Raw genomic sequence first — 10,786 nt, forward strand, 5'->3', positions numbered from 1 at the left:
GTACACCTGTTCTTTTGGATGTTATTTGTTGTTACAAAACGGTGACGCCTTAAACGCAAGCAGCCTGCTGCGGTTTCAGTTGCGCCCAGGCATCAGCTGCCATTTAGGCCTGTGCCTCGGGTTGTCCAGCTGGCTGCTTTCTCCTCCACGTGTAAGTGTGGAGAGGCAGCTAGTGCGCATGTGTGTGACGAATTACCCCAGCCGCAGCCTAACTCCAGTGTTTCGCCTAGTGAGTATGCTCAGCCTGACTGTGCCATTCCTGAGGCTAAGTCTTCATTTCGGGCTACAGCGCATGCTCCCACACTTAGTGCGAAAAGCCTCTTTGCACATGTACTTGCACTCCGTGACGGGTCTAAGTCCTGTGTTGTGCATAGACACCATGCTAAAGCTGATAGTCTTTTTTCAGAGACTGTATTTCATGCAACTGACTATGGTCAGGCACTTACTGCATCAGAAACTAGGTCCGGTAATGAACTCTTTGGCCCTGCCCGTGATGTGGGGGGCCCATTTAGACCACAGGGCATCAGGTGTCCTGACGATGTGGCCAGGCCACTCCCAAATGGCTTGCAGAGGCCCGCCCCTATGACTTGTCACCTCATTATTGATGGTCAGACGATGACTGGTGAGGTGTTTGGGTCATGACAGCCATGAGGTCATCATTGAAGTTGCGGTTCCAAATAGGACGCTAGTTATGCCACTCATGACGTGTCACTCTGCTTTTGTCTCCAGGAGGTGCATTGTGGTCCACCCTGGTTTGGGGCGGACCCAAGTTATAGAAGGTGCTGGAGACAACAAGGAGGTGCGCAGTCTTCTATTATGCTCCGAAAGAGCACACCTCCATGTGTTGAACCCATTGTGGCTTTAGGCCAGAGGAAGGCAGGGATAGGGCGTTGATGCAGGCCGCCACCACAGTTGGTAACGCAGAACGGTTAAGACCAGCTCCTGTACTACAAGTCCTGCTTGTGCAGCCCAGTGGCATTAACAGGCCTGCTGCTGCTGATGCGCCTGCTGTTCACAGGTGTGGCCCCAATGCACACGGTCAGCGTACTGAATGGCCCCTGTGATGTTAACAGGGAGTTCCTGGGCTGGGTGGGCGTGTGGACCCTGTGACGCTAACAGGGCTCCCAGTCTCAAGATCCGAGTGGCGTCTAACTTGGTTCAAGCTACTATTAGTTTCATAGCCACACAGCTCTGTATCCTCCACCGAACCTTCCAGTTGCCAACCTCTCCTTTTCCATCTGGGAGCACGGTGGACACTGACTGCTGATGGGGATATATACCTTTCTCTTTCTTTTCTTATTAATTTTCGTTATATAGCTGTAACATAGTATATACCACCTTATCCAAATCTGCCAGTCCCACCGTAACAGATGGTGTTTCTTCATCAAATGTTACTTTTGCTTAACCACCAAACCCACGGACCAAAACTTTTTTCCCCTTTCCAACACACCTGTTCCCCTTTTCACCTGCATCTGTCCCTATTCAACTCATTTTGTATATGACCAAAAGTGCAACTCTGCAGGGACACCGTACTCAATGGCATCTCAGCACAACAGCCACCCCTCGGTCCCTCAGATGTGGACAAGTAAAAGACCATTTCCTTCTATCCATGACAAACCGTTGAGATTCACTCTGTGCAGCACTGGTGTTTAGTGGAAAAGCAGATCGAAGATTGCGTAACACCTTCTGAAGATACTCCTGTACACGGGCATCACTTTATATGGCAGGAATTATTTCGCCAAATTTTGTCTTGTACCGGGGATCTAACAGTGTGTCAACCCAGTAGTTAGCATTACTTCGAATTCGTACAATCCGAGGGTCATGTTGTAGGTAGTGCAGCAAGAAGACGCTCATGTGTCTTGTGCATCCAGGAGGACCAAGTCCTTGGTGTGTTGGTGGCAGAGAGGTGAGAATCGTGCCTCCTTCCTCTGCCCTCTCCCCCCAACCTCGCACAACCGAAATGTGAGCAAGCTCTCACTCATCTGCTGAGTCTTCCATGCCCATCGCAAGTTCGTCCTCCATTTCTTCATGGCTCCTGCACCTTCCTCAACAATTTTTGCTGATACTATGCGCCCTTGTTAATCCCTATCCCCCACCATAACTGCTGCCTAGGTGCCGCTTACCGTATGGACCTTGTAGATCTTATTATCCCTTCTGCATATGACTCCTCCTGTACTTCCTCACCTTCCTCTTGGACCAATACCTGACTCCGAATAATGCTTACAGTGTGAGAATGGCATTGCCAGTGCTAAACATCTTCGTCGACATTTGTAAACTGTGTAGAAGGGTGCATAGGTCCTTGATCTGACACCACTCCAGCAGCGTGATCTGCACCACCTCTGGATCAAGTTAGCCCAGGGTATACGTCATACCGTATTTCAGCAGGGCTCTGCGGTGCTGCCACACACGCTGCAACATGTGCAGATTCCAATTCCTGCGTGTCGGAACATCGCATTTCCGGCGTTTAACTGCCAGACCCTAAGACTTCCGGAGCGATGAAAGTTGTTGAGCTGCTGGGTGCGAAGGATGAAAGTGACCACATAGCAGCGTGCCCGCTGCACAAGGCCATGTAGGCCGGGATGGTATTTTAAAAATTGCTGGAGAATCAGATTCAACACGTGAGCCATACAAGGCCCTTGTATCACATTGCCCTGACGAAGGGCCGCAGACAGGTTTGCATCATTGCCGCACACGGCTTTTAAGTCACCAACGTAGTCCACTCAATCAATTTGTACTCTGGTCCCAATGGGAAGACACCACACCCTTTTTTAGGCCCCTCCTGTCTGCAGACCACTGCCAGACAAAGCTATGAACCTCTTGTTACTGTTACCCCCAGTTCAGTTTTATGAGTTTGTGTGCTTGTTACCTGACTACGTTTCCTGCTTGCTGTTTATGTACCTCGTTGGCCGATCCGCATTTCACCTCTGCTTGTTTTCTGATTAAGTCCTGGCCATCCCATTCTGTTCCTCTTCCTCAATTAATGTTTTTGAACCTGCATGACTACTATTCTCTGGAACTGCAGCCTTCCACAGGTATTGATCAACGTGGGCCCTGTGTAATTCCAAATCACTGTATAGGGGTTAAAGGGTTTCAGGGTTCTGGGTGTCCAGCTTGGTGAGTGGCTTGCCTCTAGCCTATCCTTTACAGCCCATCTGAGTCTGTCGATCCAGGCAGGCGTTACACCGTGCCCTCTGCAGAAGGCCATGTAGGCAGGGATAGTGTTTTAAAAATTGCTGGACAACCAGGGTCAACACGTGAGCCATACAAGGCACGTGTGTCACATTGCCCTGAAGAAGGGTCGCAGACTGGTTTGCATCATTGTCGCACCCGACCTTCCCTGACTGCTGGTTGACTGTAGACAACCATTGATGAAACTCGGTCTCACTCTCCAGAGCTAACCGTCCACAATTCCTCAGCGGTGTCTCACATTTCCCCTACATTTCAAAGTAAACATTTGACCGCATGATGGCCTTGAGCTCTGCTGCCAGCATAGTAAGGAGGTGTGTGGGATTCCTTGGGCGCAGTTACAAGGAAGGGTGGCCTGACCACACAGGGTTTGGGCCGAGGTGGAGGACCCACACGAGGTTGAGGAGGCAGAAGCAGTGGAGGAACTTGTACATACAGAGGAAGGATTGACACACAAGTCGTGGGGACGGCAAGACTTGTACAGCAAACCCTTCCCCATCTCTCACCATAGTTACCCAGTGCCCAGTCAGCAACATGTAACTCCCCTGTCCATGCTTACTGGTCCAAGTATCTGTGTTGAAATGCACCCTGTCACACACAGAGTTTCTCAAGGAATCGGTGAGGTTGTGTGGGACCTACTGTGGTAGCGCGGGCACGCCTTTCTTGGAGAAGGAGTGACGACTGGCCATCGGCTCTTGGGGCACTGCAATGGGCATAAGGTCTCGAAAATCCTCGGTCTCAAAAGGGTGTAAAGGCAGCCTTTCTGTTGCCAACAAGTTGCAGATGATGAAACTCAACCTCTTAGGCATGTCATGCCCTTCGAAAATCATGTAAAGAAGGGAATTTTGTTACTTACCGTAAATTCCTTTTCTTCTAGCTCTTATTGGGAGACCCAGACGATTGGGGTATAGCTACTGCCCTCCGGAGGCCACACAAAGCACTACACTAAAAAGTGCAAGGCCCCTCCCCTTCTGGCTATACCCCCCCGTGGTATCACGGGTTCTCCAGTTTTAGTGCCAAAGCAAGAAGGAGGAAGCCAATAACTGGTTTAAACAAATTAACTCCGAATAACGTCGGAGAACTGAAAAACCGTTCAACATGAACAACATGTGTACCCGCAAACAACCAAGAAATCCCGAAGGACAACAGGGCGGGTGCTGGGTCTCCCAATAAGAGCTAGAAGAAAAGGAATTTACGGTAAGTAACAAAATTCCCTTCTTCTTCAGCGCTCTATTGGGAGACCCAGACGATTGGGACGTCCAAAAGCTGTCCCTGGGTGGGTAAAGAGATACCTCATGTTAGAGCTGCAAAACAGCCCTCCCCTACGGGGATGTCACTGCCGCCTGCAGGACTCTTCTACCTAAGCTGGCATCCGCCGAAGCATAGGTATGCACCTGATAATGTTTGGTGAAAGTGTGCAGACTCGACCAGGTAGCTGCCTGGCACACCTGTTGAGCCGAAGCCTGGTGTCGTAGCGCCCAGGACGCACCCACGGCTCTGGTTGAATGGGCTTTCAGCCCTGAAAGAACCGGAAGCCCTGCAGAACGGTAGGCTTCCAGAATTGGTTCTTTGATCCATCGAGCCAGGGTGGCTTTAGAAGCCTGCAACCTCTTGCGCGTACCAGCGACAAGGGCATCGGAACGGCGTATGGGCGCCGTGCGGGAAATGTAGATTCTGAGTGCTCTCACCAGATCTAGCAAACGTAAATCATTCTCATACCGGTGAACCGGATGAGTGCAAAAGGACGGTAAGGAGATATCCTGATTAAGATGAAACGAGGATACGACCTTAGGGAGAAACTCCGGAATGATGCGCAGCACTACCTTGTCCTGGTGAAACACCAGGAAGGGAGCCTTGGATGACAGAGCTGCCAGCTCAGACACTCGCCGAAGCGATGTGATCGCAACGAGAAACGCCACCTTCTGTGACAGGCAAGAAAAGGAAACTTCCTTCAGAGGCTTGAAAGGCGGCTTCTGGAGAGCAACTAGAACCCTGTTCAGATCCCATGGATCCAACGGCCGCTTGTACGGGGGTACGATATGACAAACCCCCTGCGGGAACGTGCGCACCTTAGAAAGACGTGCTAGACGCTTCTGAAAAAACACGGATAGTGCTGAGACTTGCCCTTTGAGGGAGTCTAGCGACAAGCCCTTTTCTAACTCCTATAGTAGGAAGGAAAGAAAAATAGGCAATGCAAATGGCCAGGGAGACACTCCCTGAGTAGAGCACCAGATTAAGAAAATCTTCCACGTTCTGTGGTAGATCTTAGCAGACGTGGGCTTTCTAGCCTGTCTCATGGTGGCAACGACCCCTTGGGATAATCCTGAAGACGCTAGGATCCAGGACACAAAAGCCACACAGTCAGGTTCAGGGCCGCAGAATTCCGATGGAGAAAACGGCCCTTGAGACAGTAAGTCTGGTCGGTCTGGTAGTGACCCCGGTCGGCCGACCGTGAGATGCCACAGATCCGGGTACCACGATCTCCTCGGCCAGTCTGGTGCGACGAGTATGACGCGGCTGCAATCGGATCTGATTTTTGCGCAGTACTCTGGGCAAGAGTGCCAGAGGTGGAAACACATATGTGAGCCGGAACTGCGACCAATCTTGCACTAAGGCGTCTGCCGCCAGAGCTCTGTGATCGCGCGATCGTGCCATAAATGCCGGGACCTTGTTGGTGTGCCGAGACGCCATTAGGTCGACGTCCGGCACCCCCCAGCGGCAACAGATTTCCTGAAACACGTCCGGGTGAAGGGACCATTCCCCCGCGTCCATGCCCTGGCGACTGAGGAAGTCTGCTTCCCAGTTTTCTACGCCCGGGATGTGAACTGCGGATATGGTGGATGCTGTGTCCTCCACCCACATGAGGATTCGCCGGACTTCCTGGAAGGCTGCTGACTGCGTGTCCCTCCTTGGTGGTTGATGTATGCCACTGCTGTGGAGATGTCCGACTGGATTCGGATCTGCTCTCTTTCTAGCCACTTCTGGAAAGCTAATAGGGTAAGATACCCTGCCCCGATTTCCAGCACATCGATCTGAAGGGTGGACTCCTGCTGAGTCCACGTCCCCTGAGCCATGTGGCGGAGACAAACTGCTCCCCACCCTGACAGACTCGTATCTGTCGTGACCACTGCCCAGGATGGGGGCTATGACAATGAGGTGGGAATAAGCCACTATTGCAGAGAGTCCTCGGCCGTCAGGGAAAGGGAGACTTCCCGTCCAGGGAGGTTGACTGCCCATCCCATTGGCGGAAAATGTCCCATTGCCGTTGGCGCAGATGAAACTGCGCAAAGAGAACTGCCTCGATGGCTGCCACCATCTTCCTTAGGAAGTGCATGAGGCGCCTTAAGGGGTGCGACTGGCCTTGAAGGAGAGACTGCACCTCTGTCTGCAGTGAACGCTGCTGGTTCAGAGGAAGCTTCACTATGGCTGATAGAGTATGAAACTCCATGCCGAGATACGTTAGTGATTGAGTCGGAGACAGATTTGACCTTGCCAAATTGATGATCCACCCGAAAGTCTGGAGAGTCTCCAGCGTAACATTCAGGTTGCGTTGGCATGCCTCGAGGAAGGGTGCTTTGACGAGTAGATCGTCCAAGTACGGGATCACCGGGTGTCCCTGAGAGTGCAAGACTGCTACCACTGCTGCCATGACCTTGGTGAACACCCGTGGGGCTGTCGCCAGACTGAATGGCAGAGCTACGAACAGAAGATGTTCGTCTCCTATCACAAAACGTAGAAAACGTTGGTGCTCCGTAGCAATTGGCACGTGGAGATAGGCATCTTTGATGTCTGTTGAGGCAAGGAAGTCTCCTCGAGACATTGAGGCAATGACGGATCGGAGGGATCCCATCCGGAACCGCCTGGCGTTCGCATGCTCGTTGAGCAGTTTCAGAACCAGAACAGGACGGAAGGAACCGTCCAATTTTTGGAACCACAAAGAGATTGGAGTACAAACCCTCGCCCTCGTTCCTGAGGGGGGACAGGGATCACCACTCCTTCTGCTCTTAGAGCGTCCACCGCCTGCAGCAGGGCATCTGCTCGGTGGAGAGGTGGGGCCGTTCTGAAGAATGGAGTCGGAGGACGAGAACAGAACACTGTCCTGTGCACGTGAGCACAATGTCCGTCACCCACCGGTCTGTGACCTGTGGCAGCTAAATGTCGCCAAAGGCGGGGGAGTCTGCCATCAACCGCGGATGCGGAGAGAGAGAGAGAGAGCTGAGAGTCCTGAGGAGACCGCCTTGGTAGCGGTTCCTCCGACTGCCTTCCTTGGGCGAGATTGAGCCCGGCCGGAATCTGAGCCCGTCTGAGGTTTTGTAGCCCTTTTGCACGAGGACAATTGGGACCTGCCGGAGCTTGGGAAGGACCGAAACCTCGACTGTACTTTTAGGACAGTATTAACAGGGTAAGTCGCAGTGCAGACATTGCGGGGTTACGGACGCCTCTGCGGTACAGATGTCCCTGCTCAAGGTCAGCTGCGCAAGAACAGCTGAAAAGGTTAGGTTGCCAATACGGCTGTGGATGCCGGAGCAACCGACACGCCGATAGCCTCCTAGACAGATTTCAACCAGAGTCCATCTGTCTGTGAATGGCATCTTTAAGTGAAGCCCCATCTCCAGTGCAACTATGGCTCTATATGCAAGCCTGGAGATTGTAGAATCCACCTTTGGACCCTGGGTCCAGCGCTGACCACGTCAGGGGAAAAAGGGATAACGTGTATCCTAAAAACGTTTGGAGAAGACGCTTATCTGGTAAGCGTGGTGTTCCTGGACTGCTTCTCTGAAGTCAGCGTGGCCAGAAAAATACTCAATATCTGCGTGAGATACTGAAAAGGAACTTCTCCTGTTCGTCTCCTATCTCCACTGGGGGAGCTGAGGGAGAAAGATCCAACCTTCCATTGATGGACGGTATAGGATCATTCCGTATGGCGTTACCACCCGGTGTATCCGGATTGAGAGCGATGTCAGTATCAAAGCCCTGAAGAGCTGCCTTTTGGTCAAGTAGATTGCCCATGGGTGCAAGTCTCTATATTATGACTACTCCGTCCCTGTCCATGGACAGGGTTGACAGGAGGTTTCTTTGGCCACAACTAGTAGAGCCCCGGCAGACGAAGTGCTAGAGACCCCGGCAGACGACGTGCTACAGGGGAGCATGCACACAATGGGACGGTGTCATGAACAGCATCCCATGTAGTAAAAACAGCACTGAAATCTGTGTTGCTTTTTTGCCGCTGCCGACTAGCTATCTAGAAGTATATAGCCAAGATTGGTGACCGTACATTGCAATGTATAGCATACAGGCATAAAGTACAAAAGACCACTGCAGCACAAGCAATACAAGCAGCATAGAAGCCTGTGCCCTGGCACCCCTGCTCTTCTGCTGCTGTATACTAGTCATCTAGGGGAATATAGCCCAGCAGAGTGACCCTACAGTGCAATGTATAGCATACAAGCACAAGTACAAATGAACACTGCAGCACATGCAATACAAGCAGCATAGAAGCCTGTGCCCTGGCACCTCTGCTCTTCTGCTGCTGTAGACTAGTCATCTAGGGGAATATAGCCCAGAAGAGTGACCATACAGTGCAATGTATAGCATACAAGCACAAGTACAAATGCACACTGCAGCCCATGCAATACAAGCAGCATAGAAAAAAACCTGTGCCCCAGCACCCTTGGTTTTCTGCTGCTGTAGTCTAGCCATTCCAGGAGAATATAGCTAAGACTAGCGACTGTACAGTGCAATGTATAGCATATCAGCATAAACACAAATGAACACCTCAGTCGTGCAAAACAAGCAGCCTAGAAAGCCTGTGCCTTAGCACACCTGCTTTCCTGCTGCTGATGTGTCGCTCCCCAAGCGGGCATATAGCGACCTATGCAGTTAAAAACAACACATGTACACACTGCAGTTATATCGTTGGTCAGCACTATGTGTGCCTCTTACCGCCCGCCTATAAGCGGGTGTATGGCCGCCACCGTCCTGCCTTGGTGCCGAAAGTCCGAGCTCGGTGCAGTAATGGCTGCCGGCTTCTTCCCCAGCTCGTGTGAGGAGGGGCGGGCCGTGGGCGTGCCCCCAAGGCAGAGCGGGAATCCGGCGTCCGACAGTGTGCAGTGAGAGGGCTGGAGCATGTAAAAAGGCTCCAGCCCTCGGCGCTGCTGATTGCTCAGCGTCTGTCCCCTTCCCTGAGTGACAGGGAGGGGGCGGGAACGAAGCGGCACTAGGCCGCAGAAGCCGGGGACTGGAGTTATAAGCGCCGCCGCCGTAAAAGCGCGGTCGGCGCCCAGTCCCCGGCGAACTACAAGTCCCAGCCGCGCCGCCGCTCCCGGAGCGTCCGGCGCGGTAGTTCCCAAAACACAAAGTCACTCAGCAAAGCTGCAGTGACTGTAACCCTTTACTGTCCCCGGCGCACTAGCACACCCAGCAAGTCTGGAGTGTGCTGTGCCTGTGTGTACGGGGACACAGAGTACCTGTAATGGTGCAGGGCCATGTCCCTGAACGGTACTCCAGCTCCGTATCCAGCAGGTTCAAATGGGTCTGTGGATGGAGCCCGGCGTCAGAGCTTTGAGGCCGGCAGGATCCCACTTCCTCAGAGCCCCCCAGGGGGATGTGGAAGGAAAGCAGCATGTGGGCTCCAGCCTCCGTACCAGCAATAGGTACCTCAACCTTACAACACCATCCACGGGTGAGAAGGGAGCATGCTGGGGGCCCTATATGGGCCCTCTTTTCTTCCATCCGAAATAGTCAGCAGCTACTGCTGACTAAAATCTGTGGAGCTATGCGTGGATGTCTGACCTCCTTCGCACAAAGCTTGAAAACTGGAGAACCCGTGATACCACGGGGGGGTATAGCCAGAAGGGGAGGGGCCTTGCACTTTTTAGTGTAGTGCTTTGTGTGGCCTCCGGAGGGCAGTAGCTATACCCCAATCGTCTGGGTCTCCCAATAGAGCGCTGAAGAAACATAGCGAGGGGACTCCAACCACAGCCTCCCTCGTTTCCACTAATTGGGCCACACACACCCCACTTGACTGGCATCAGTTGACCCCCATTTTCAAGATGAAAAAGATGCTTTGCATGAAGCACTCTCAAAAATACGCGTGCCTTTGCCGTCCCCTGGCTGACCCAGGGGAAGAAAAGTCCTCTGAGAGCCATGACTTGTTCATCTTGGTTCTTTTAGAAACACAGCGAGGGGACTCCAACCAGAGTCTCCCTCGTTTCCACTAATTGGGCCACACACACCCCACTTGACTGGCATCAGTTGACCCCCATTTCCAAGATGAAAAAGATGCTTTGCATGAAGCACTCTCAAAAATACGCGTGCCTTTGCCGTCCCCTGGCTGACCCAGGGGAAGAAAAGTCCTCTGAGAGCCATGACTTGTTCATCTTGGTTCTTTTAGAAACACAGCGAGGGGACTCCAACCACAGTCTCCCTCGTTTCCACTAATTGGGCCACACACACCCCACTTGACTGGCATCAGTTGACCCCCATTTTCAAGATGAAAAAGATGCTTTGCATGAAGCACTCTCAAAAATACGCGTGCCTTTGCCGTCCCCTGGCTGACCCAGGGGAAGAAAAGTCCTCTGAGAGCCATGACTTGTTCATC

The sequence above is a fragment of the Anomaloglossus baeobatrachus genome, chromosome 6 (assembly GCF_048569485.1).
Source record: "Anomaloglossus baeobatrachus isolate aAnoBae1 chromosome 6, aAnoBae1.hap1, whole genome shotgun sequence".
Classification (NCBI taxonomy): Eukaryota; Metazoa; Chordata; class Amphibia; order Anura; family Aromobatidae; genus Anomaloglossus; species Anomaloglossus baeobatrachus.